The sequence below is a fragment of the Meleagris gallopavo genome, chromosome Z, assembly GCF_905368555.1.
Source record: "Meleagris gallopavo chromosome Z, MGAL_WU_HG_1.1, whole genome shotgun sequence".
Classification (NCBI taxonomy): domain Eukaryota; kingdom Metazoa; phylum Chordata; class Aves; order Galliformes; family Phasianidae; genus Meleagris; species Meleagris gallopavo.
Window position 1 is genome coordinate 3,357,075 of NC_139435.1, and position 26,496 is coordinate 3,383,570.

The 26,496-nt window shown below is 39.1% G+C and overlaps 1 pseudogene; it reads left to right on the forward strand.

The window, feature by feature from the left end:
- LOC146542107 (uncharacterized) overlaps positions 1 to 25,628 on the forward strand; it is a 66,375-nt pseudogene extending 40,747 nt beyond the window's left edge.
- The last annotated feature ends 868 nt before the right edge of the window (positions 25,629 to 26,496 follow it).

Here is a 26,496-nt window from a genome sequence, read left to right on the forward strand (position 1 = left end):
TAGTAATTATGTTTTTAACACCCTTATCCAAGCCTCTGTGGTCTCAGAAGCCTGATGATGTTACAATGCTCAGTATCTTTCAACTCTGGCCTTAATCTCTTCCCTAAACACATGTTTTCATATCTCAGAATGCATTATAGGTAAAGATGTGTCTTCCTTGCAGACATTTACAAAGCTTCGTATCCTGACATAATATCAGCTTGCAAGAGTGAGTCAAGGAAGAAATTACACCACTGACGAATTTTCGAGATTGCACAGTTTTACCTTCCAACTATTCATGCTGCCTTAATATAATTTTACAGATGAATGATAAACAACGTGATGCACTGATACTCACAAACTTGATGAATGAGAAAAATTACATTCCCTGTGAAATTTTAGAATGGTTCACACTCATTTTTTGCTTGGAAAGTTGTTACCTACTCCTATAGGGGCGTTTTAAAGTGCAAATGGAAGAAAAACAAGAAGAGATCTTGAATATTTTGCAAATGTCTTTACAGTATGTAGATGTGATTCTGAAATAGAGCAAATGCTCCCTTTTCCTCTTTTAAAGGTGTTTTACTATACTGACAGTACAACAAAAGGGTACAATTTGGTAGACCACTTAAGAGTGTTTTCAAATCAGAGTTCTCCCTAGAACTTGTTATTCATCCAGCACAGTTCATCTAGCAGCATAACCAAACTTAATATGCTTTGCAAGCAGACAAAAAACTAATATGAAATTTAGTTTTTCTTTCCAAGCAGACTGAAAAGCAAGAATATATTCAGCACAAAAAAGTAGCCTGATCTATGTTGAAGCTACTCAATGGGATATATTTTCTGTTCCTCAGGTTGCCTATGTGACACAAAAGAAGAGTGAAGTTGTAGCTGGCAATTCAACTGTCTGAAAAAATGTCAGAATTTTGCTATATGTGTGCAATACTGCAGCCTGGAATTTCTAGTTAATTTCTGTAACTAGACGCTTTGCAATGTTGAAAGAAATTATTTCTTCTGAAGAGAAATACTAATCTGAGTGTACATGAAAAGTAAGGGGGAAAAAAAAAGTATCATCTATATTTTACATATTGATAAAAAAGAGCTTTTTTATTTTTATTTTATTTTTATTTTTTACTATTAATGATTCAGCTTTTCTCCATGTCATACAAGAAATCAGTGGCAGAACTGGGAACCTGAACCAGGCCACTTAAATCCTACTCTGATACTTTGATCAAGTGACAATACTAGAGTAGAGATATTCCTACCTCCTTTAATCTCTGGTTTGTTTTTATCCTTATCAACATTTTTCTCTTATTGTACTAATACTTGAACACTATAAACATAAGAGGACATATATTAAGCAGTGAACTCAGTCATGGTGGTTGATGATTAAGTGAGGTTCCAGTTATAAAGCCCCTGGGTAAAACACTTTCCAACCTCTCACCTCTGCAATTCCAGTTACCCTTTTCTCCAGATCTCCTTCCTCTTAGTCTCCTTATATTTTCCAGTTATATATACGTATAGGATGAAATGAAAATTTTATTAATACAATTGATAAGTCTAATCACATATCTCCTGAGTCATAGCTTGTAGCTGGTGTGTGTAGATGAGATGGAAGAATGGAAGAGCTATTTACTTTCATGAGAATTATGCTTCTCTTACTGACTTTTTGTATTCTTAAACTAAAGGCAGTCATTCTTGGAGAGGATAACAGGGCAGACAAATTGTACAGTCTGGAAGATCCTTAAATGTTGTGCAGTAGACAACAAAATGTCTTTATGAACCAGAGGAACAAAACAGAAAGTATGGATTTCCTTTACTAAGGAGTGCTGGGAAGCTGGGAAGAAAGCAAGGAAGTCATATTTTTTCTCCATATTATTCCCAGACAGTAGTTCTTGGTTATTATTTAATGTATTCTTATTCACTTAGTCTCAAATGCTCACAAAAACACATGTGCATGCATAATATATACAAATGTTTGTGAATATGTTTCTATCATGAACTCTGGAATACATTGGCAAATTTCATATTTAATGGAGGGGAAAACTGCCTCGGATATAGTTTTCAGAATAAGTATCCAGGTTTCATAATGGTAATATCTGCATAAAGAGTGCTGCTCTTTGAAATGCTGTGATGGAGATGAAGTCTGGGTACTAGATTAATATTGCATTCACATCAGGGAAGAAACTAACAAATAGCCCATTTACAGTGAGTTCCAGGTAGTGTATATGCCTGCTAGGGGATGTAAAGAATTGTATATAAACTGTCTATAATGTCTATCACTTCAGGAATATGAAATATATATATATATATTGCACTTATATGTACACTATATGGAGGCTTTATTTATTTATTTATTTATTTATTTATTTAAATCTATGTTTAAGAAAGATGCCATGCAAACCTTACACATTCTTGGACACCATCACTAAATAGATAAGATAAAATACTCTGAGAAATCAGGCTCTATTTGTCCTATTCTTCCAAAATTATTACTGATTTTACTGTATTTACCTACTGCTAATTTAGGGCAGAGGCTATCAATACTGAGTTTAGAAAACCGTTATGGTGTTAAATTTTAGAATGTCATGAAGTAAACAGAATGGAAAAGGGACAAAAAAGCTTCTGTGACCCTGTAGCCAGGCTTAATTAGAGAGGGCTCTTCTACCGATCTTCCATATCAGAGAATGGCAGTCGTTACTAGTTCTAATTCTATCAAATTAAATGACAGTTTGTCATTTACGTCAAGTACACACAAAATAGATCTCAAAATAATATTTTCATTTAAAGTGTTTTCTGAATAAATTGAATATATAATACTGTTTTGTTTGTTTGTTTGTTTTTCATTTTTAGAGATGTGTCTCATTGATCGGCAAAAAGATCATTTTAGCTGTACTTTGGCTGAGTTATAAATATATATATTATAAATAAATATAAATATATATATAAATGAGTTATAAGAATAAGAAACAACATAGTAAACTTGCCACTTTATTCCAGTGTCTTTTTTTTTTTTTATTCTTAGCAAACTTGTTATAAACATTTATATGCTGTACATTTATTTTATATTAAGGTATTCCTTAATATTACAATAATCTAATGTGTTTATATTGTTGAAGCAAGATAAAATTCTTCATATTACATTAAGAATATGCATGGAAAAAATGCTTAGCCTAAAACTGTAAGCCTAATTTTCTTTGCACTTGATTGTAGTTACATTGCTTTATCTGACGAATTAATTCAGCCACATATATTATGTGATATTCTATAGTAAATAAGTAACTGCTTCTTATTTTTGAGTTTCTTGTGTTTGTGAGAAGAGAAGTCACACTGTCTAAATTTTGGCAGCAACTATATCCTTACGACAGATTTTCTGAGTCTTCTTTTTCAGTAAATGGAGGTGAGGAGCACATTTCCCCTGAGTGTTGATTGATGCTCCAGTTAGTCATCTTGTGGACATCTATTCTCTGATAATAGAGGGATCCAAGTAATCCTACTTTGTTATTTTTCAATTAGCCTATCAGATATATTTTGAAGCAAGGAATTTTGCACTGCCTTTTTGCCTGCACGTACAAAGGCTACATACAATTGGTAAAAGACTGCTATTTTTTTTTTTCTATAAAAACATTTTCCTATTTTTTTTTTCCTTTCCATAAAAGCTTCCTAAAAAGGGAAATTCAATGAGTCATTAAGCGTTTTGTAGCCGTTAACTACTTGAATAAAATCCTTACTCTTCACTACTGGACAGTTATGACTGTGCATGTAATCTGGAATCACACTCAATCCATATGAAGGATGTCCCAGCAGAGAGGCGTAATATTGTATACCAATTCCTTCTATCCCTTTTTGTTTTCATGCAACTAACCATCATATTTGCTTTTCCCATGGCTGCCAAACAATGAACAGATATCTTAGTCAAACATTCCATGAGTTTCCAAATGTTTTAGATCCTTAGAGAATCCTGCAGCTTGAGAAACATATGAGAAGTTTAGAGTACTTCTGTCTATGAGGATAACCTTACATGTATCCCAGTTGAATTCCATCTGTCATTAGACAGCTATATCTCCACAATATGTTTAAAGCAACTGAAAACTTCCACCATCCTCTCCACTACTTACTGATATTGCAATTTGTAAGAAAACTATGACATCAGTATTAGACATTTGCTCAGTCACAAATAATTTCAAACACAAATACAGACAGTGTAATTTCTTTATAGATATAAAAACACCATGTGAATGTTGCATATGAAAGTATTTTTTTAATTATTATTTCTATAATTCTAATCTATCTTTAAAATATTAATCCTGATTTCTATGCTGTTTATTTTGATCTTTGCTGAAAAAAAATGTATATAGAGTAGAACTCTGTTTTTTTTTTTTTTTTTTTTTTTTTTGGAAGGAGGAGGGGCAAGAAGATTATTTTTTGTTTTTGTTTTTCTGTACAGTACATTGTCAAAAGCATTGCTTTTTTTTTTTTTTTTTTTTTAATCACAGCAACATCGTATCATTGTAAGGGTAGGAAGGGATCTCTAGTCCAATCCCCTGCTGAAGCAGTTTCCCTACGGGTGTAATGAAATGCAGGCCGTCTTGGGGGATCAAAGTAATTGTTTCAGTTCATTGATAAACTGAAAGTATTAATAAATGTATCTGTAGAGCTTAAATGCTTTATTTTCTGTTGAGTGTGACTTTCTTTGTGTTCAATAAAACTTCAGACTGAATTTCAATCATATCACAAGAAAATATCTAGGAAAATATCTGTATGTACTTATCCTCCAGTAGAAGTCTAATCTTTAATATCCTGAATGTATGCTGCTGCTTCTCTGCAAGAGATTCACTGTATCACAAAAAGACACTGCTACTAGCAGAAGGTACAGAGCAAACTAAACTCCTCTTTCACACAAAAAAAACATCCATTACTTTGCATTAGCTGGGCAAGAGATGTCAATCAGACACTGACAGTGCTCAGATATCTATCAGTGGTTTATAAAAACATCCCTACTATCTAGAATTTCAATTAAATTTAAATTTACATGTAATTGACATTGTCTTCCTCATTTCCTTCTCTGTTCACAGATGTATGTGTAATTGCATTTATTCTAATTAATATTTACTAAATTTTAATCTACAATCCTGAGATGTTGCTTAATGTGTTGGTTTTTTTTTCCCCTCTAAGTAGAGAAAAATAAGTTTTTATTCAAAATTTAAGAATTAATAAAACATATGTTTGCCAAATTATATTAAGACTTACTTTTTTTTTTTTCTTTCTGGATTTTCAAAGAGGATTAATGGTAACTAATAGTTATTTTATAGAAATGGATAGAGTTTATGCCTATCAACGTATAGTCATCCAAGATATCTCATGATCTTTTCCTCTTCTTTCTAGATTGTTTACCAGATTCCACAAGAAAAAAGATTATAACCATTGGTTTGATTTCTACTGGATATCTCCAAGTTGGCAACTGATGTGATCTACCTGGACTTTGACAAAGTCCATCCTGGTAGCCAATTGGAGAAAAATGTTTTTGATAGATGAACCACTCACTGGATAAGGATTTGGCTGGGTGGTTGCACTCAGAGTGTTGCAGTCAATGGCTCAGTGTCCAAGTGGAGTGTGATGATGAGTAGCATTTCTCAGGAATCTGTGCTAGACCAGTGCTATTTAACATCTTTGTAGATGACATGAACAATGGGATCCTCAACAAGTTTGCACCAAGCTGAGTAGTGCAGTTCACATGCTAAAGTGAATGTATGCCTTCCAGAGGGTCCTGGAAAAGCTTGAGAGGTGGTCCATGGCCAACCTCATGAAGTTCAACAAGGCCAAGTGCAAAGACCTGCACCTAGGTTGAGGCTGGCATGATCTGGCAATGTGCACTTGCAGCCACAAAAGCCAACTGTATTCTGGATTGCACCAAGAGGAGCCCCCCAAGCAGCAACAATGTGGAGCTATTGGAGTGGGTCCAGAGGAGAGTCACAAAGATTATAAGGTTGGAGCACCTCCCTTACTGGACAGGCTGACAGCTGGGGCTCTTCATCCCAGAGAAGAGAAGTCCTGGGGGGATTATTTAGAGGTCTTACAGTACCTGAAGAGGGCCTAAATGAAAGGTGGGGAGGGACTTTTTATTTATAAGGACACATAGTGGCAGGATGAGGAGAAATGGCTTTAAACTGAAAGGGAATATATTTAGACTAGATTTTAGAGGAAAGTCTTTACTGTGAGGGTGGTGAGACACTGGAACAGATTACCCAGACAAGCTGCGGATGTCCCCTTCCTGGAGGCTTTCAAGATCAGGCTGGATGAGACTCTGAGCAACCTGATTTAGTGGGAGGTGCCCCTGCTTATAGTACGGGGATTGAAACTAGATGATCTTGAAGTTCACTTGCAATCCATACCATTCTATGATTCTATGATTCTATGAAGCTGCTATCTCAAAAGAAACCAATATGGTCACGCTGAACTGTACTTAGGTATGTTGTTTTGTGTCTATGAACTAACTCACCAGTTGTCATCTGGACAGGGAATTTCAGAAAAAGACTCTGTCCTCAGAGTCTTATCTGTAATGTGCCTAAATGCCCACATATCTTCATAACCATGGTTTTCAGTTAGACACCCTCAAAGGTTCTTCAGGGTGAAATATCCAATCAAGATTTAATTAGATACCCAGAGAAACTAAGTTTCATACACTTGGCAAGTATGAGACACCTTAATGATCTTTAGTGATGAATTAAGTTATGTTAAATTACTTTATATTTTGTATAAACTAAAATTAAGCAATCAAGTATTTACTTCAGTTCACTTGAACATAGTAAATTCTTAAACTACAAGACTGCTGATCCTACAGTCATTTATTTTCTTCTCTAAGGATTTAAAACCAGCATGTAGAGCCATTACTGTCCTGTAACCAATTTCATGGTTAGCCATCAAACCTTCATAAAAGCTTTACCTTTTGCAAACACCTCTGGACAAAATCTATGTTCATGTTCACATCTTTTCTTTAAAAAGAAAAAAAAAAGAAAAAAAAAAAAGAAAACTTTACTTCTTAGTTTTAGATCTGATAGATTTGCAAACTAGGTGCTCCTTCCTCTGCAGTTCCACCATAGATTAGTCTCATCTTTAATCTTAGGTAAATAAATGCAATTTATTTGGGTGTTTGTATTCGAGATAACATAGCAGAATTTTTTTTCATGTTTTCTTTGCTCAAGGAATTTTCCAATTTTAGATATTTGTTGTCAGTGTCTAGATTTACAGTCTAAAAAACTGAAAGATCCAAATACTAGCAATATTCAGAAGCTATAGAGCTTCAGAGTCATTTATTACTACTACTATTGTAATCATCATTATTAATTTCCATGAGATCTATGCATTACTTAATAAAGAATAAAAAGAACAGGTGTTGAATGTTGTACCTTTAAGTTAAAAAATATTTAGAACATACATGCTTTATGGTGTTCAGAAGGTTATATGCCTTAATAATGTCATTGGTTTAATGGAATGACTTTCTCATCTGAAAATCTTGTTAAATTACTTAAAAATAAATAAATAAATAAATAAAAGGCCCACACCACAATAAACACATCTTAAAATTTTTGAAACTAAATATCCCAGTTGAGTCAACTTACATTCTTTCAGATTATCATCACGGTAATTTTCAGTTTTTCAATTTGCGTCAAAAACTGTTATGGGATGGGGAAATATTCCTAGAACATATCAAGTCTATGTATCTTCTGGGACCAGAAAACTCTTCATAGTATTTTAGGAAATGATGAAATTACTTCACTTCCATTTGAAATATTTCCCATGCATGTGAGTTTAATAACAGTGTTAATGACAGGCTGAAAATCTGAGTGCTTATAAATACAGAATTGAAATAAAAGGATAAAAAGATCCCTGTAGCCACTCCAAATAAAATAATAAAGCAAATAACTTACTAGTTAAGCAGTCTAAGACTGCTGAAAGTGGACAAGGGTTAATAAAGTTCTGGAGTTGACAGCTATATACTGATAAAGAGACAGCTATTAGCAGATGAAATGCTAGTGAATAGTAACAATCTCTGGAGTTAGAGGAGGACATAAGGTAAAGGCAAATCCATAGGTGTAAATTAGGGATATTACTGAGAGCCTTATGTAGTAAATGCAGAGGTATCTACTCCTTAGGTAGACAGTGTTCAGGGCCTGGAGTCTGTTGTATTCTGATCTGGAGAACATCCAAATCTTCTGTGATTATTTGATAAGCCCTCAACATTATGCTTGGATTAGGAAAAATAAAAATAGTAAGAGACTCTTAAGAAAGAGAAAAGAGATACATTTAGTACACTTTTTCTAGAAGTTCTTTAAACAGCATATGTGTGTATATAAATACACATGGATAGACAAATATCAGTTATCTAACAGCCTTAATGTGAATGACATCTGGTTATCTATAATCTTTACAAGAACGTTGCTCTCTGCAATGCACTGATTCCTCTGCCCTGTGTAAGATAAACATGGCAAACACAGATAACTACAAGAGAGTTGTATCACAGGCTTGGCAGCAGCAGCAGAAGTTACTACAGCATCAGGGGCTCAGCAAACCTCTCCCATGTTTGTTTGCTTATGCGTTCTGACAATAAGGATAGGAAAGTTACACAAAGCAACAATTCATTATGGAACTGAGGCCTGGCTCAAAAACTTTTCTCTCTATTTTAATGGCCATTTAAATTACTTCTGCAGACTTTGGGAAAGCTTTGATTATCATGCACAGGGATGATGCACAAATTCCAGCTGAATCTTTCATCTTAATAAACATGAACTCAGATCCCCATTGGATCACGGATGTTGCTTGGGGGGAAAGGAGGGGGAGGGTTCTCCAGATTTTCTGCCAAATACTGCCACCAAGTGCGAATCTTAGATTTTCTCCTGAATGATGGAAAGGAAGGGACCCGCCTATAATGTTCTGCTCCCAGTGACCTCAAGAGGGATTTGAAAGGGCCCAGAAGTACATCCACATCAATGTTTCCTCCTCTCTATTTTCTTTGTTTGAAACAGAGTTGTGAAAGCTGTCTGGCATGCAGCTGAAGTATTATTTCTATCACAATAATTTCTAAAGACTCAGACACCGTGGGAGATACTGTCACAGCCACCAGTACAAATGAAACGGTACCCCCATTCTTAGTGTAAAAGTCTAAGAGAGAGGTGGGTTAAGAGGTGACTAATGCCTTAGAAGAATCCAAAGTAGAAATGTAAAGGACAGTCATTTCTGTGATAGATACTAAGCAACAATTCATATGCTGTAGTATAATATCTTAGTAAGATGACTGCCTTTTGCCCTTTAGTTTTGTACCATAGCGTAGCTATGTAACATATAACACTACTATGAGAAACAATGTGTTATCAGCCCTTGTGAAGGAATAGCTTGATTGTTATATAAAAAAAATTCCTCCTAGAGATCCTTTATCAGAAAAAGGGTATGAATAAATTAATAAATAAGTGAACTGTATTTAATTAAAGCTGATTAAAATTCTGTATGTTGACTGTTATTCAAAAAAATAGTAACATTGGGTCAACTTTTTGGAAGATGAGCTTTACTTCTACATGGGAGTGTCCACACATACATACGGTTATTTTTAAATTCCCTGTATTAATCAGAGTTAATTCATTATGCTTCTTATCCTTTATCTATATGATGCCTAAGAAAGTCACTGAGGGTCTGGAGGCACTTGTCAAAAGGAACCATGAGAAAGCACAAAACACTGTATTTATAAAGAAAACATGTTTTACAGCCTGCTTCTGTTGTATTTTGCTCACAGTGATGTCAGTAAGTAGGACTGTGGTAATCAACAATTGTTAAAGGTCCTGGGTAAAGTAAGACTCAAATAAGGACTGCTTCTATTGGCTGTGTGCCTTAACTTTGATGACAAAAAGAAATTAGAAGAGTGCTATTTTGTGTAAGTCTTGCATGATTCAGGCATAAATGCATAATCTGATGTTCATCTGAATTCAATTTCAGAATCACAAAATCACAAAATTGCAGGGCTGGAAGGGACCTCAAGAAATCCAAACCCCCTACTAACGGTGGTAACCTGCAACATGTTGCACAAGTAGGCATCCAGAAGAGTCTTGAGTATCTTCATAGAGGGAGACTCCACAACCTCTTTGGCAACCTGTTCCAGTGTTCTATTAACATACTGTAAAGAAGTACTTTCACATGTTAGTATGGAATTTCCTCTGGTCAAGTTTTAGGCCATTACTCTTAGGCATCTCTGTGGCCTTTGCTGGATTCCCAGGAGATCCCTGTCATCTTTGAACTGAGAAGCCCAGAAATGGACACACATTTTAAATGTGGCCTCACTAGGGCAGAGCAGATGCTGCAAACTGCTAGCCATGCTCTTTGTAGTGCACCCTAGGATACTATTGTCCTTTTTGGCCTCAAAGGCACACTTCTGGCTCATGACCAACCTGTAGTCCAGCATGATACCCAATTCCTTCTCTGCAAAGCTCATCTTCAGTAGGTCATCCCCTAAGCTGCACTGATACATGAACTCAGTATGCCTGTGAACCAGAAATATACAATTCAAGAGGCTTAGAACAGTGAGGATTTCAATCTTTCAAGATATAGAATTACTACAGACAACTAAATTCCAAACTGAAATTCTGAAAGCTTATCTCAGCAGAAAATACTCTCCTCAGGACACAATATCTAGCTTTCTATATCACTCAAAATTTTGAAACTTTAACAAGTATATTTGAGCATTCTGACTTTGGATGTACATAAATAATTTCCCTTCACTTAGTTGATTCTGTCCATCCTTATCAGAGAACAAAATTCAGCCTCGGACATTCATTAGTGGTTGCTGTAGCTGAAAAAGAAAGGATTAGGCAACCCCTAGGGAAATTCTTGAGAGTAGACCCACTGAGAAATACCTAGGGGTTCTGGCTGAAGAACTAAACATGAGTCTGCAGAGTGTGCTTGCAGCTCAGAAAGCCAGTTGAATCCTGGGCTCTATCAGAAAAGGGATGACCAGCAGGGTGAGAGAGGTCATTGTCCATCTCTACTCTGCCCTCGTGAGGACCAATCTGGAGTACTGCATCCAGGTCTGGGTACCACAGTACAGGAAAGATGTGGAGTTTTAGGTGAGGGCCCAGAAGAGGGCCAATGAGATGATCAGGCATCTGGAATACACCTTCTATGAAGACAGGCTGAAGGAACTGGACTTGCTTAGTCTGGAAAAGCAAAAGTGTGGGGAGATAAGAAGGTCCTCATTAGGCCTTCCAATTCTTAAAGGGAGAAAAAAAATAAACATTTTACAACGATATATAGTGATAGAGCAAAGGGAAATGTTTTTAAACTAATGGAGGAGAGATTTAGACTAAATGTTGGGTGAAGTTAGTATAGATTTAGACTAGATATTAGGAAGAAATTCTTTGCTGTGAGGATGCTGAAATGTTGGTTGCCCAGAGAGGTATTGTGTATGCCCCCTCTCTAGAGGTTTTAAAGGCCAGGTTAGATGAGGCCCTGGGCTACCTGATCTGGTACTTGATCTAGAAATTGGCAGCTCTTCCTGTGGCAGAAGGCTTGGAACTTGATGATTCTTAAAGTCCCTTCTAACTCAAGCCATTCTTTGGCTCCTTGCTCATCCACACAGGTCTCCTGCCACCTTTTCCTGATTTCTTGCTCAAAGGGATGCACCAATCCTGAGCTTGGAAGAAGAGCTGTTTAAATGCTGACCAGCTCTCAGAGGCCCCCTTACCTTCTAACACCCAAGCCCACGAGATACCACCAAGTAGGTCCCGGGAGAGATCGAAGTTGGCTCTCCTAAAGTCCAGGGTAGCAATCCTACTTATTGCTTTGCTTCTTCCACTCAGGATCTTGAACTCCACCATCTCATGATCACTACAACCCAAGCTGCCCCCAACCTTTATTTCCTTTACAAGTCCATCCCTGTTAGTGAGAATAAGGTCCAGTAACACCCCTCCCCGCGTCGGTTCCTCCACCACCTGCATCAGAAAGTTGTCTTCAACTCACTGCAAGAACTGGATCATGTGTGCCTGGCCATGTTGGTTGTCCAGCAAATATCTGGATAATTGAAGTCCCCCATAAGCACCAGTGCCTGGGAACTTGACGCTACATCCAGTTGCCAAATTCTATGCTAATTCTATGAAATCAAGTCTGTAAATCCCCATATATTTATGAGAAACTAGATTCTTATTAGTAATTCCAATTCCAATAGAAAGCAGAAAACTTACCTGTAATAAGTCACTAAATTCTGGAAGAAGGTAAAACCTGCACTAAAGACACTTACAGAGTTCTTTCTAGGAAAGACTGTAAACTTTTCAATTCTTCATTCAGTCTCGTTTTGAATGTTTCAAGTATCAGATCTTCTGTCAGTCCCCTGAGGAAAAATATCCTGTGCTCTGACAAAGAAAGCATTGTTAGAGGTTCTTTCCAGACATTCAGTTCAATTATTCATTTATTCAGTCCTAATTATTCTCATCTCAATAAAAAGTAGTTCTCTTCAGAACTGCACTCAATTGGAAATACCTTTTCTTGCCCCCTGCTATTGTTTGGACAAAGTTAGTGATTCCATTATTCATGTGCCTCAAGTGAAGCTTGTATGTCTGTCTTGGTGAGATTTTTCAGTGTTTCATTTCCCAACTCTACAATAAATCCCACTTTCTGACACCTTTTTTCTATTCTTCTCAAAGTTCTAACAGAGGTTCAATATTTATTTGTGTACATTATCTACAGGGAATACCTAGGGAGTCTGAGATTTTCTTCTGGAATACTCCGAGATACATATGGATAACCATAATAAGAAAAATTGGAGATTACATTATTCCAACAATAAATTACTACGAGAGAGTTTTGAATGAAGTCTGTATTCATCTCTTAAACCGTCCTGTTATCACTGATCCAGGATAAGTTTAATCCCCAAAATGACTTAAAAGTGTCTACTGAACATTTCGCATCAGAAAGTAGCCAGAGCAGTACTTCAAATAATTCAAAATGTTATTTTGAAAGAAATGTTAGAAAGATATTATTAGAGTGTGTTAAATTGTGTATGTACACATACACAATTAATGTTGTTGATTATTTTATTTTATTTTATTTTATTTTATTTTATTTTATTTTATTTTATTTTATTTTTATGTCTTTATCTTTGAATAACAACTGACCAGGAGAAACGACAGCTAATTCTAAATCTGAAATAGAGCAGTGTATGAATCTCTATTATTTGAATAATTTCTTAAGGATGAATAGGAGTAACATTCATGCTCCCAAAATATTTTTCGTCTTCTAAAATAGGTGAGTCCATATGTTTCTTGGCTGCAGCAAGGAACAAAAGAACTGAAAATGAAGGAGTAGTAGTAAGGAGACCAAGATCCTGACTGCAACTTTCATGTTCAGCTGCTGAGATACACGTGTGTTCTTATACTTTTCTGTTCCTGATCTTACTTTTTGTTTGTGATGTTTATTTAAACTTTGGAATATGGGTTTGCAGCAGTACATTGGTATGACAAATGCTGTATAACAACACATCCAGCAGTCCTGAATAGTGTAGCCATAAGGGTATTATCATTTGAAAATACATGGAAAATGTTATAAAATTCTTCAGACCTGTAGCACTGAAAAAACCAACTCTCTAACTCCTGGAATTACATCTTCGGGTGATTAAACTGTGTGGTTAAAGTTGAAGTGAAACACCTTGTGTTTACTCTATGATCAAGGGGTGATCCTGCACATAGCAGGGGGGTTGAAGCTAGATGACCTTTGAGGTCCTTTCCAAGCCGGGACATTCTATGATTCTACGACTCAAATTTTTCTAGCTAGTGAGTGTTTGGACATAATTTATGAAAGGCAGGATAATGTGGAGCACCATTTTTTCCATATGGGCCATATAGTAGACGTTATCTAGGACAATAAGGAAGTATTGGTCAAATACATTTGTCCTCTAATTCAACCCCCTTACTAAAGCAGGTTTTCTAGAATAGGTTGCACAGGAGGGTGTCCAAGAATGTTTTGAATATCATCAGAGATGGAGATTCCTCAGTGTCTCTGAGCCTGTTCTGTCACCCTTACAGTAAAGATGTTTTTCCTCATGTTCAGATAAAACATTCTGTGTTCAAGTTTGTGCCCACTGTCCCTTGTCCTATGGCTGGACACCATTGAAAAGAGAAACTGGCCACATCCACCTGACAACCACCTTTTACATATTTATAAGCATTGATAAGATTATTTCTGTCTTCTCATCTCTAGTCTGAAGAGTCCCAAGTCTCTCAGTCTTACCTCAGAAGCGGGATACACAACATGTAGCCCTCTGCTGAACTCTCCCTAGGGTTTCCCTGTCTCTTGTTCTGGGGAGCCCAGAATTATACACAGTTCTCTAGATGCTGCTTCATTAGTCTAGGGTAGAGGGGGAAAATTACCTTTCTCAGCCTGCTGACAACTCTCTTCTTGATGCATCCCAGGATACCCTTGTGGTCTTTTTGCCCACAGGAGGACACTGCTGCTTGATAGCCAACCTGTTGTCTACCAGGACACCTAGGACCTTCTCAACAGAGCTCCTTCTGAGCAAGTCAGCATTTAACCTGTAGCTATTCCTCCCCAGATACAGGACTCTGCATGTGCCCTTGCTGAAATCTTAAAATGGCTTGTTGAATGGCAGTACAGCAAACTTGCTGATGGGCGCACTCTATCCCTTCATCCACATCACTGATAAATATGTAAAACAAAACTTTAGCCAGTACCAACCTCTGAGGAATACCACTAGCTACACACCTCCAAACCACTAATCACAACTCTCTGAGCTCTGCCAGTTATTCAGTTCTCAAATCCTCCTCACTAGCCATTCATTTATCCCACACTTTTTGAGCTTGTCTCCAAGGATGTTAGGAAAACAGTGTCAAAAGCCTTGCTAAAATCAAGTACACTACATCCTCTTCTTTCCCCTCATCCATCGTGGCAATCATGACATCATAGAAGGCTTCCAGAGTGGTGAATCCATGTTGACTATTGTTGATAACCTTCTCTCTTTCATTTTGTTGGAGATGACATTCAGAAGTTATTCCATTACATTTCCAGAGATAGAGATGAGGATGACAGACCTCTAGTTTCCCTCCTTTTTGCCTTTTTGAAGACAGGTGTGACACTGACTTTCCTTCAGTTTTCAGACACCTCTCCCACTCTCCACAACCTTTCATAGATGATAGAGTCATTTGACAATCACTTCTTCCAGCTCCCTCACCATTTCCACTGAGGGACATAGATTTGTGTGCACCATTTGCCTAGATGATCTCTGACCCCATCCAACTTGACCAAGGGGAAATCTTTCTTCCTCCAGACTGTTATTTATGTTAAAACAATGCTCCATTACACTGAAGTTATCATAGTCATTTAAAACACAATACAAAAAAAATGAGTTTCAGCCTGTGTGAACAGAGAGGGTTTTCATTTGATATTTGATCACATGTCAGGGTCCCTCAGGAAAACCTTATTTGCTCCCTACCTCATAAATAACTTCTAGAGCATCAAAGGTCTTGGCATGAAACACTATGGTAAATTTGTTCCTGGATAATCTAGCAAAATCAATAGAGTCGCATCAGGGATAAATTTATCCTAATATGCTTACCCACAGATAAAAACTGCATAACTTCATCACATTTATTATCATATGATATAAGAAACCAGAGCTATTCATAGTCTTCTTTGTTGTCTACACAACTCACAACTAATTTTGTGTTACAGTGGGGAAAGTAGCTATTAAATAGCAGCAGCCTCTTCTGCATTTTCACCATTATTTTGAGGGCTCTTTGTCCTCATTTCCTAATAGTTTCTTCACACTGTGATAGCACAATACAGTCTTAATTTTCTGAGAATCCAAATGCTAGAAGTGCAAGATATGCTCAGCATTGGGATACCAGGGGAATGGTTTCCCCGGCAACAGCAAGCACATAAAAAGTGTTCAGAGCAGTCCCTGTTTCTCCTGTGTTTTAAGTCTCCATTGATGGGGGAATCAAATCTAGTTCAGATTTTTTTTTTTTTTTTTTTTTTTTTTGTTATTATTATTATTTATTTAAGGTGAACTGCAGGGCAGAAATGCAAGAAAGTGCCTTACTGTATTTTGCCACCTTGTGGAGCAGACCTGCAGTAAGAGTGACTTCTGTGAGAGAAGAAATGGCCATAGAGCCCCACAGGGTAGAAGAGATAATGTATAGTCACATGGCAAAAAGAGACAATAAGCAATAATTATATATAATGATAATGAGTCCAATAATGAGTTTTCCAAGGTCAGTTTTAAAATGAGGGATTGTAACGTTCAGCCTAAGCTCTGATTCAGCAAGATATTTAGGTATCTGTCTACCTCTAACCTGGGAAGCATACACTATCTTTTAAAATACAAATCTCCTGTATTTCACACACTTGGACAGTCACATGGGAATTAAACATATACTTCGATATCTCACTGAGCCATTGGTTTTATGATTTTGTATTTTATCTCATTGTGTTTCCTTCTTTCCTAAAAGAGATTCTTCATGGCTCCCACTGCAAAGTTGCCTTTGAGAGGGTGCAGTAAAATCCAAATTTGTCTTCAATTTACTCCTGTTTCACCTGCACTGACATTTTCAAGCAGGGACATGTGTGTTTAATTTGACACATTTCAGTCACTGAATACTGACCACTGGATAATGGTCACCCTTGTCTTTGCACACATGGAAAGAGATTTGAACCCTAGATGAAAGGAGTTGGGAATCTGACCTATCTTTTAGGAATGTTTGATTTACCTACAATCTGTAGCTAAACAGCTGGATACTGTTTAATGGATACTGTTACTGCTTAATTTCTCATTGAAACTCATAAAATATGAGTATGCCTCTTCCCTTGAAGAGTTTGACCCCTTTGGAACAACAAATACAGAAAAATAGGGTGTGGAAAATAATAGAGTAAAACATAATGAAATAAATATGAGTTCCTAGCACTATGTGCTAAATTCTACACACTCGTGGGTTCTGTAATTATTTGCAAAGTGGGAAAAATAATTTAAAAACTTTTGTTCTGCCAGAAGCATTTACATGTGAACAAATGCAAATTGTATCTTCATGCTCACACTAAATTTAACTTGCGTTTCTGTGTATTTTCTTTTACTTCCAAAACCTTTCTTATTGCTGCACTTTACTCCTCTGTATGTTTACTGAGTATTAATATTCCCCAAGTGCATAAGTTTTCCTTTATCCTAACTGAATCTTTTCAAGCCATCTTTTTTTTCCCTCTTTCTGAAGTTGTTAATATTGTCTTGCAATTTCTTACTCTTCTCCCTTGCCTCCCCTGAGTCTCCAGTAATAGATCTACTGGGCTTTTCTACGGACTAGGAAACAGAAAGGTGACATCTATCACTTGGGAAGTACAGAAGAACTCTAGTCCTGGCCCACATTTTTTGATCAAACTCAAATAACAGAATATATATATGTTCAGTTGGGTTTTTCTGTTATGTATATAATGTTTCGTATAATTATAATTAATATGAAATATTATATGAAATATATAATATGAAAATTATAAGTGATAATTTATTATGCTCACTCATGACATCAGAGGTGGATGGTGGTGGTATCATAGTAGAATTTGAACTTTTTCTCTAATATTCAATTTGTTTTTGCTGCATGGCAGATGGCAGCAGGGGGACAGTTTGACAAAAATGGCATCCAACTTGGAAATGTGTATGAAGATGTAAGAGATTATTTAATTTTCACTATCTCAAAGCTTGCTGGGGACACAGATGGACTTGTTCAAGTCCAGGCAAGTCCTGGGCAAAGGTTGTGAAATCCTTTCTCTGGAGAATTTTGATGGACAAGTCCTGGGCAAGGGTTGTGAAATCCTTTGTCTAAGGGACAGAGATGGGCAAGGACAGGGGCAACGAGAGAGAGAGATAAGCTGCAGCTTAATGGCCGTAAAGCGGTCTTTTGTGTGAATTTATCTCCAGGAAGATGGCCATCTCTGGAGGTGCTGCACATTACTCTTACCCAAGCACCCAGGAATGCCACGTTGGCAGAAGAAGAAGGATAAAAGAGGAAGCGAAAACCATGAGGTTTTAAATTTTTCTGGCAACAGATTCCTCATGAAGAAGAAGAGGTTTCTCCCATGAGAAGCCTCGCAACCTGTGCTCTCTCCCTCCTGGACTTGCTCTGCACTCTACCAGCATGCAGAAGTAGAACAAAGGTGTCTGCCATCAGATTCCTCACTACGGAATTCCTGCGTGCTGACGGACTCTCCTGGGCCTGCTACCTGAGTCCTGCTGCTTCCTCCTGGATTGGTTCCACGATTTCCTCCTGCCACCTACTTGCTGCCCAAGGCCAGCCTCGTTGCTGCTGCTCTTATTAATAACTATTATCTTGAGCCTCCACCAAAACTGCTCCTGTTTCCCCCACTTAACCGTGTCCTTCAGTGCAATATCTAAATATTTAAGATCTCCAGGGGCATTGACTCCACTACCTGCCTGGATAGTCTGTTCGAACCCTTACCACTCTCTTGGAGAAGTATATTCTAATGTTCAACCTGAATCTCCCTGTGAGAATCCTTCTTTGTTTTTTGGCTCAAAGCTTGCTGCCTGAGTATTTCTTGTGATAAGACTAACTTGCCTAGAAGATGAGTGATGGATGATGCCGTGCGGCAATCAACATCACTGTGTGGCTGTTTGCCTTCGGAAGAGAGTGCTCAAGGACAGTTTACTGGCAGAAGATCTAGCCTGTGACCAAATGACTCCTGTTTGCTATGGGAGACTGGGGGCCAATACCATTGTACCCTGTGAAGGCAAGATACAAGTTGGCGTGTCCCTGCTCCCTCTTATCTGCTGGCAAGGCCAGGAAGATAGGAACAAAGGAGTTTCCTGCTGAGATCCCAGAGCCAGAAGCTGACACTCCAAAGAGAGCTGACTCGACCACTTTGAAAGCATTGAAAAGGGGCCATCATCGCCATGGTCTTCGTCGACGTTGTCGTTGCCGTTGTCAACAGAACAATGCCCGATGACCCACCACTACCGAAGATCAATGACTGAACTACGAACCACACTGGATCCACGGTGATGACTATCTCCCTCTTGCTTCCTATAGAGACTCCTTGCTGCTTCTTTTCTATCTTTTCTATCTCCCTCCTTCCCTTCCCCATTACCCTAATTCATAATAATGTCCGTCCTCCCTTTCCCCATCTCCCTAATTAAGATTTATAATGAACTGGTTGGACCACCATTTGAACCGTTGTTTCTTAATCTCAAGCTGGGTATATAATATTAAAAGAACCTCCTCTCCCTCCTCTAAATCCGAGCGAGACACTCCCCTAGTGCATTTTGAGGCCATTCTTTCTAGTCTCGTTAGTTACATGGGAGAAGAGGCTGACTTCTACCACACCACAGCCTCTCTTCAGGCATTTGTAGGGAGTGATAAGGTCTCCCCTGAGCCTCCTCTTCTCCAGACTAAATAATCCCAGACACCTCAGCTGCTTCTTGTAAGATCTGTGTTCCAGACACCTCAACAGCTTTGCTGCCCTTCTCTGGACACACTCCAGGGCCTCACTGTCTTTCTTGTAGTCAGGGACAAAAGCTGGGCACTGTACTCCACGTGTGGCCTAATCAGAGCTGAGTACAGATGTATGATCACTTTCCTTCTCTGGCTGGTAACACTATTTCTGATAGAAGCCAAGAAGCCATTGGTCTTCTTGGCCATCTGGGCACACTGCTAGCTCATATTCACCTGACCATTGATCAACACAGCTTAGTCTCTTTCTTCCACACAGTTTTCCAGCCACTCCTGCACCAAGCCCATAGTGTTGCTTGAGGTTGTTGTGGCCAAATTGACACCAGGTCTTGTTGAACTTCATCTTATTGGCTGCAGCCCAGCTATCCAGCCTATTCAGATAATTTGCAAACAAGTAATCAAATGCATAAGGAAATATGCTGCCTTGAAGGAAGGAAAGAATACAGAATCACAGAATCACAGAATCACAGAATCACCAAGATTGGAAAAGACCTACAAGATCATCCAGTCCAACCATCCACCTATCACCAATAGTACTCACTAAACCATGTCCCTCAACAAAAATCCAAACGTTCCTTGAATACCTCCAGGGTCAGTGACTCCACCACCTCCCCAGGCAGCCCATTCCAGTGCTTGACCACTCTTTCAGAAAAGTAGTATTTCCTAACATCCAGCCTAAATCTCCCCTGGCACAGTTCGAAACCATTCCCTCTAGTCGTATCACTAGTTACACAAGAGAAGAGACCAATTCCCAGCTCTCTACAAGCTCCCTTCAGGTAGTTATAGAGAGCAATAAGGTCTTCCCTGAGCCTCCTCTTCTACAGACTGAACAATCCCAGCTCCTTCAGCCACTCCTCATAAAGCCAGTGCTCCAGTCCCCTCACGAGCTTTGCTGCCTATCTTTGAACACGCTCCAGAGCATCAATGTCTTTCTTGCAGTGAAGGGCCCAAAACTGGACACAGTCCTTGAGGTGCAGCCTCACCAGAGCTGAGTACAGGGGCACAATCACTTCCCTATTCCTGCTGGCAACACAGTTCCTGATGTAAGCTAGGATGCCATTGGCCTTCTTGGCCACCTGGGCACACTGCTGGCTCATGTTCAGCCGAGCATCAGTCAATACTCCCAGAACCATTTCCTTGATGCAGTCTTCCAGCCACTTTGCCCCAAGCCTCTAGTGTTGCCTGGGATTGTTGTAGCCAAAGTGCAGGACCCGGCATTTGGCCTTGTTGAACCTCATCCCATTGGCTTCAGCCCAGCTATCCAAATTGTCCAGTTCTCTCTGCAGGGCCTCACTACCCCCAGGCAGATTAACACTTCCAGCCAACTTGGTGTCATCTGCAAACTTACTGAGGAGGTACTCAATACCCTCATCCAGGTCATCAATAAAGATATTGAAGAGGACAGGCCCCAGCACCGACTCCTGGGGAACACTACTTATGATGGATCGACAGCTGGATTTAGCTCCATTCACTATCACTCTCTGGACTCGGCCCTCCAGCCAGTTCCTTACTCAGCCAAGAGTGTAGCTGTCAAAGCCACAGGTTGCCAGCTTCTGCAGGAGAATACTCTGGGAGACAGTGTCAAAGGCCTTGCTGAAGTCTAGGTAGACTATGTCAACAGCCTTTTCCTCATCTACCAGACAGGTCACTAGATCATAGAAGGAGATCAGATTGGTGAGGTAGGACTGGCCCTTCATGAACCTATGTTGGCTAGGCCTGATACCCCCATTGTCCCGCAAATGCCGCGTGATCTCCCTCAAGACAATCTGCTCCATAACCTTCCCTGGCACCAAGGTCAGGCTAACAGGCCTGTAATTCCCTGGTTCCATCTCAAAAATTTCCCCAACTCTCAGTTCCCCACATGATATGGTGCTATCTGAAGTAAAGCGAGGGGGGATTTGGTATTTAAACAGTATTACTGCATCAACCACATCCATATATGCAGAATTTACTTGCTGTGCATTTTGCTTCTGCTTATACACACACTCCTATTTCTGCCTTGAAGAAGAGAGAGCAAGGACCTGACAGATGCTTAGTCACAATGCTGAATATTCCTGGAAAATATCCAGGTGCTGAGTTTAGTAACAGGAGAAAGGAAGGGCAGAATTAGATAAAATCTTTGTAAATCTATCAGAATTATCCATCTGGAAGAATTCTTGTAAAGATTAGACATGGTAAGGAAATGCTATTCCTTTCTCCCCTTTTCATACCACCCAGTTACAACAGTGTAATTGACAGTCAGTCTAGCTTTTATTCAAATCCAGAGTTACTGCATAATGAGATCCAAGACCTACTATATTTATATACCCATTACCATCTCTTCGTTATCTGAACACCTTCTAGTACAACTCTCAGTGATATAATTAGCATCTGTCAAGTACAACTCTCTTTCTCCACAGGAGGGAAAGACTGCCTGTGGATTTTCTTTTCTTCAAGTATGCCTAGTGCCATGTGTCTATATTAGACAAGACCTAAAAAATAAAAAAAATAAATAAAAAAAGAGAGAAAAAGGCTTTTGCACTTGGAACAAAGAGGAGACGGGTGAACACTAAAGCCTCTTGCAACTTGCCGGTGGAGTTGTACTTCCAGTACTCAGGCTGCTCTTGACACATCATATCAACATATCAACTGGAACTCTTAGTTTTATGCTAGTTCATTAACTACGTCTTATATTCTTAATGTCAGTGCTCAGTTGAATTAGAGAGCTCTCACAGTTTCTTGTATCATCAGAATATTTCTGCTTTATTGTGTTCAACACACATCTTATATACCATTCACTTACAAGCCAGGAATTCCTCTCCCTCTAATCAGTTAATTGGCCTAGCTTCTCCCAAACAACAGTGATAAAGGATGAAAGGTTTCTTAAGTGTGATAAGGTTAACAATGCATACAAACAGAACCTCCTGTTTACCCTTAGACACAAACAGATACCGTTTGCTCTCTGTCTTACACTCCAGACTCCCAAGGTTTCACAGTGATAGGGTCTATCAAGGAGTCTGATAAACTCTTTGGTAACTTGCTCACAGTTACATCTTCCCCCACGTCTTCCCCTTTATTAATAAAAAAGGCACGGTTCATAGCATCCTGTATCATTTTTTGTATACACTGCAACAAGCATGGAATGCAAATTAAAACACAGAAAAAAGCAATGACACAAACTAACCCTATTTTAACAAATTCTGTATCCATCTTGCAAAAACCCCTAAAGAGACCCCTGAATATATTTCATCCATCTTGGAGTTGTTCCTTCATCCAGAGAAAAGCAGGTCTGCGCACAAGATTGCTTCTTTCAGCATATCACTTCTTCCAGCTTGAACTTCCTTTCAGCTTCTATGCAGCATGAGCTTCCTTTCAGCATTCTCAGTCCACCTCGGTCCTTGCATGGACTCAGATATGAACAATCCAAATCCTTTATTCAGGTTCTCACAAAGCTGATATACATTCACAAGTTTCCTTTTTTAGCGTTCTATCCTCCTATCCTCCTTTACCACTTCCCTCCCCCCCTTTTTTTTTTGTTAACGAACTGTTACCACACTGTAAAATAATAGCACTAATTGTATTAATAACATAATCATCATAAGCCCATCAAAGCCTCGATTGATAACACACTAAGCATAAAAGTTACATAGGAGGTCACAATTTTTTGAGTCGATATTGTGAGAATCCTTCTTTGTTTTTTGGCTCAAAGCTTGCTTCCTGAGGTATTTCTTCTGATAAAAGTCTGATTGATTTGTTGAGGAGCCAAATGATGGGTGCTACCGTGTGACAATAGACATCACTTTGGGAACATTTGGAAGCCCCTTCCTCCAGAGCTGCTTGCCTCGAGAACAGAGTGCTCACGGACAGTTTACTGGCAGAAGATCTAGCCTGTTTCCTATGGGAGACTGGGGGATAATGCCACTGTATCCTGTGAAGGCAAGATACAAGTGGGCGTCTCCCTGCTCCCTCTTATCTGCTGGCAAGGCCAGGAAGATAGGAACAAAGGAGTTTCCTGCTGAGATCCCAGAGCCAGAAGCTGACACTCCAAAGAGAGCTGACTCGACCACTTTGAAAGCATTGAAAAGGGGCCATCATCGCCATGGTCGTCGTTGACGTTGTCGTTGCCGTTGTCGTCAACAGAACAACAATGCCCGATGACCCACCACTACCGAAGATCAATGACTGAACTACGAACCACGCTGGATCCATGGTGATTACTATCTCCCTATGCTTCCTATAGAGACTCCTTGCTTCTTCTTTTCTATCTTTTCTATCTCCCTCCTTCCCTTCCCCATTACCCTAATTCATAATAATGCCCGTCCTCCCTTTCCCCATCTCCCTAATTAAGATTTATAATAAACTGGTTGGACCACCATTTGAACCGTTGTTTCTTAATCTCAAGCTGGGTATATAATATTAAAAGAACCTCCTCTCCCTCCTCTAAATCCGAGCGAGACAGATGTATACACACTCACACAGGCATTTATTTTAGACAATTCCATAAGTGGGAAATGGAAACTTTCTAAGCTAATTTATTATTACTTATTAACCCCTGAGAGACGGCAAACTGCCGAAATGGCAGAGAAGGTAAATTCTGATGGTGGACGCAAAAGGCAGTGACAGCAGGGTGTTCCCTGCTTCAAAGATCACCTTTCCTTTCTCACCCATCACAGACTCTCTCCTGCTTTTATTCTTCTTAGGGTCTGCAAGTTTTTTTCCACTTGTGCTTCACATCTGCATGGTCAGGGCATCATATAGAGCCCAGGTGGAACACCTGCTCACAAAACAGAACAAACCACTGGTGTGGTGCACACAAATTAGATCTCTCTACAAAACAAAATACAGAAAGCTATTTACAGCTATAGTCTATTACTCCCATTGTTTCTTGCTTTACCATTAGCTCCATTTAATCCATAAGCTTTTTCTTGTTGACCAGTAGCTTGTACTATTGTTACAAAAATCATCTACAGGCCATAATCTTGATGCAGCACAGAGTGAGAGGCACTTATATCTACCAGAAAACAAACATTGTTACCCTGCTGTGTGTGCACTGCATTCAGTCCACTGAGGGTAAAACTCATCCTGGGTCCTTCAAGGTCCTGCTCTAGTGCAACTGCTACTGTTCTTCTGAATTCCCTTTTTTTTTTTTTTTTTTTTTTCATTACAATTCCTGTTTCCATATGCTTTCCAAGCCCTCTCATTGAATTTATCCAAGTCCCTTACTTCAATTCATTCAACCTGTATTTTATCAGGAGAAAATAAAGACATTCCTGCTTGGACTAGCAAAAGACCTTCAGAGGTATAAACAAGTTCAGAAGACATGGAGGCAGAAAAAAATGAAAGACTGTAACTCTTCATGCCAGACAGACCCTCTCGACATTATCATGAGACGTCTAGCTTGTACACCTGGCCTGGGTGTGCGCAGATGATATTAAGACCATTGGCAAGCCCCGCCAAATCTGAGGCAGCTTGGCGCAGGTGAGTGGTAAGGAACGACAGCTTCGTGTGTGACAGAGGAGCAGATAGCGGATTGCCAATTGACAGAAGAGCCTATCAATTATACATGGAACCCGATGTATGTTGTCCCAGTTGTGAACAGCTGGGGGAGACATGAGCGCCAACATCTTGCATGATGGACATGAGCTGCATCTTGCACAGGAATGGTTCCACAGCAAGCTGGGGGCATGTCGTGGTGGGCAGCACATTGCTGAGCAGCTACTGACAGAGTACTGTGCCAAGATGGAGGCCTCTCGTGGCTCCTTCCTACTCAGGGAGAGTGAGACTTATGCTGGGGACTACGTTCTGTCCATGTGGTGTAACGAGAAGGTGTAGCATTTCCGCATCCATTGGTGGCAGGACGCTAACATACACAAGTTCTTTTTGACTGACACCCAAGTATTTGACAGTCTCTACGACCTTGTCACCTTCTACGGGGAGACGCAGCTGAGGTACAACGGACTTGAGATAAGGCTGACAGAGCCGGTGCCTCAGTCCAGCACTCACAACAACACAGACTAGGTGCCACAGGACGGCACCAGAGGGATGAGTCCAGCTCCAGTGCCATCTACATCAGGGCAGGAGGGAAGATCCAGCACTGCCAAACGTGGCAAGAGGGTTACGTTTAATAAGGCACTTGACCAAGTGCACATTGTTCAAGTTCATCACTCACAATAAAGGTTTTTTTGTTTTGTACTAACAACGGAGTCAAATTGCCACAGTTAAACCTTCCTCTTATTTGTCTTCCTCAACCTGTATGAGGACCTTTGGACAGGATTTCAAAAGGGTATAGAAGGGCTTTACCAGTATTCCATAGTTGTAGGCAACACCACCTCGTCATCCTTAGGAAAATCTGGAGCTCCTTAGCTGTTTGAGGTTCTGAAGATTGGTTGTTTCCTTCCTCACTGTTTCCTAGGGTTCGGTATCCCGCAGTGATTCCATAACGCAAACAGGTTACTTGTGGCTGTGCCACTTGGGTTTTCTATGGAGAAATTTGATAGCCATTAATTCCGAGAAAGTTTAGTAAGCTAATTGTCCATGTTATGTATTACCTCCTTTGTTTTGGTACCTATCAGGTCATCCATGTCTTTGAATTTGAGAGTACTCTTTAATCCGAACCAGTTGAGCTCCCTGCTTTATTCTGAATGCTATCAGCATTGCATTCTTAGCCCTACCTGGGGATTCTACTACCCACACCCCAGGATAAACTTGATCCCTTACTTCGTCTGTGTTCTGGTCCCAGCAGGGGTAATGATTAATGCTAATCTAAGCACCTTTATTAACTATTCTTTTTTACCTTAAATTCCGATTTTCCTTTAAACTTTATTTCAGTTTACAGTTGTTTTAGTAAATTTTTCCCTATTAAAGGCTTTGATGAATTTGGCATGTACAGAAATTTGTGTATGCCTACCTGTTTACCTAAACTAAATTGTAAATGTTTAACAAAGTAGACCTCCTCACTTTTGCCAGTGGTTTCCTTACAGTTACAAATTCATCACTTACTGGAGTAAGAACACCAAATTAGTTTCTTCAGCGTTTACTACAA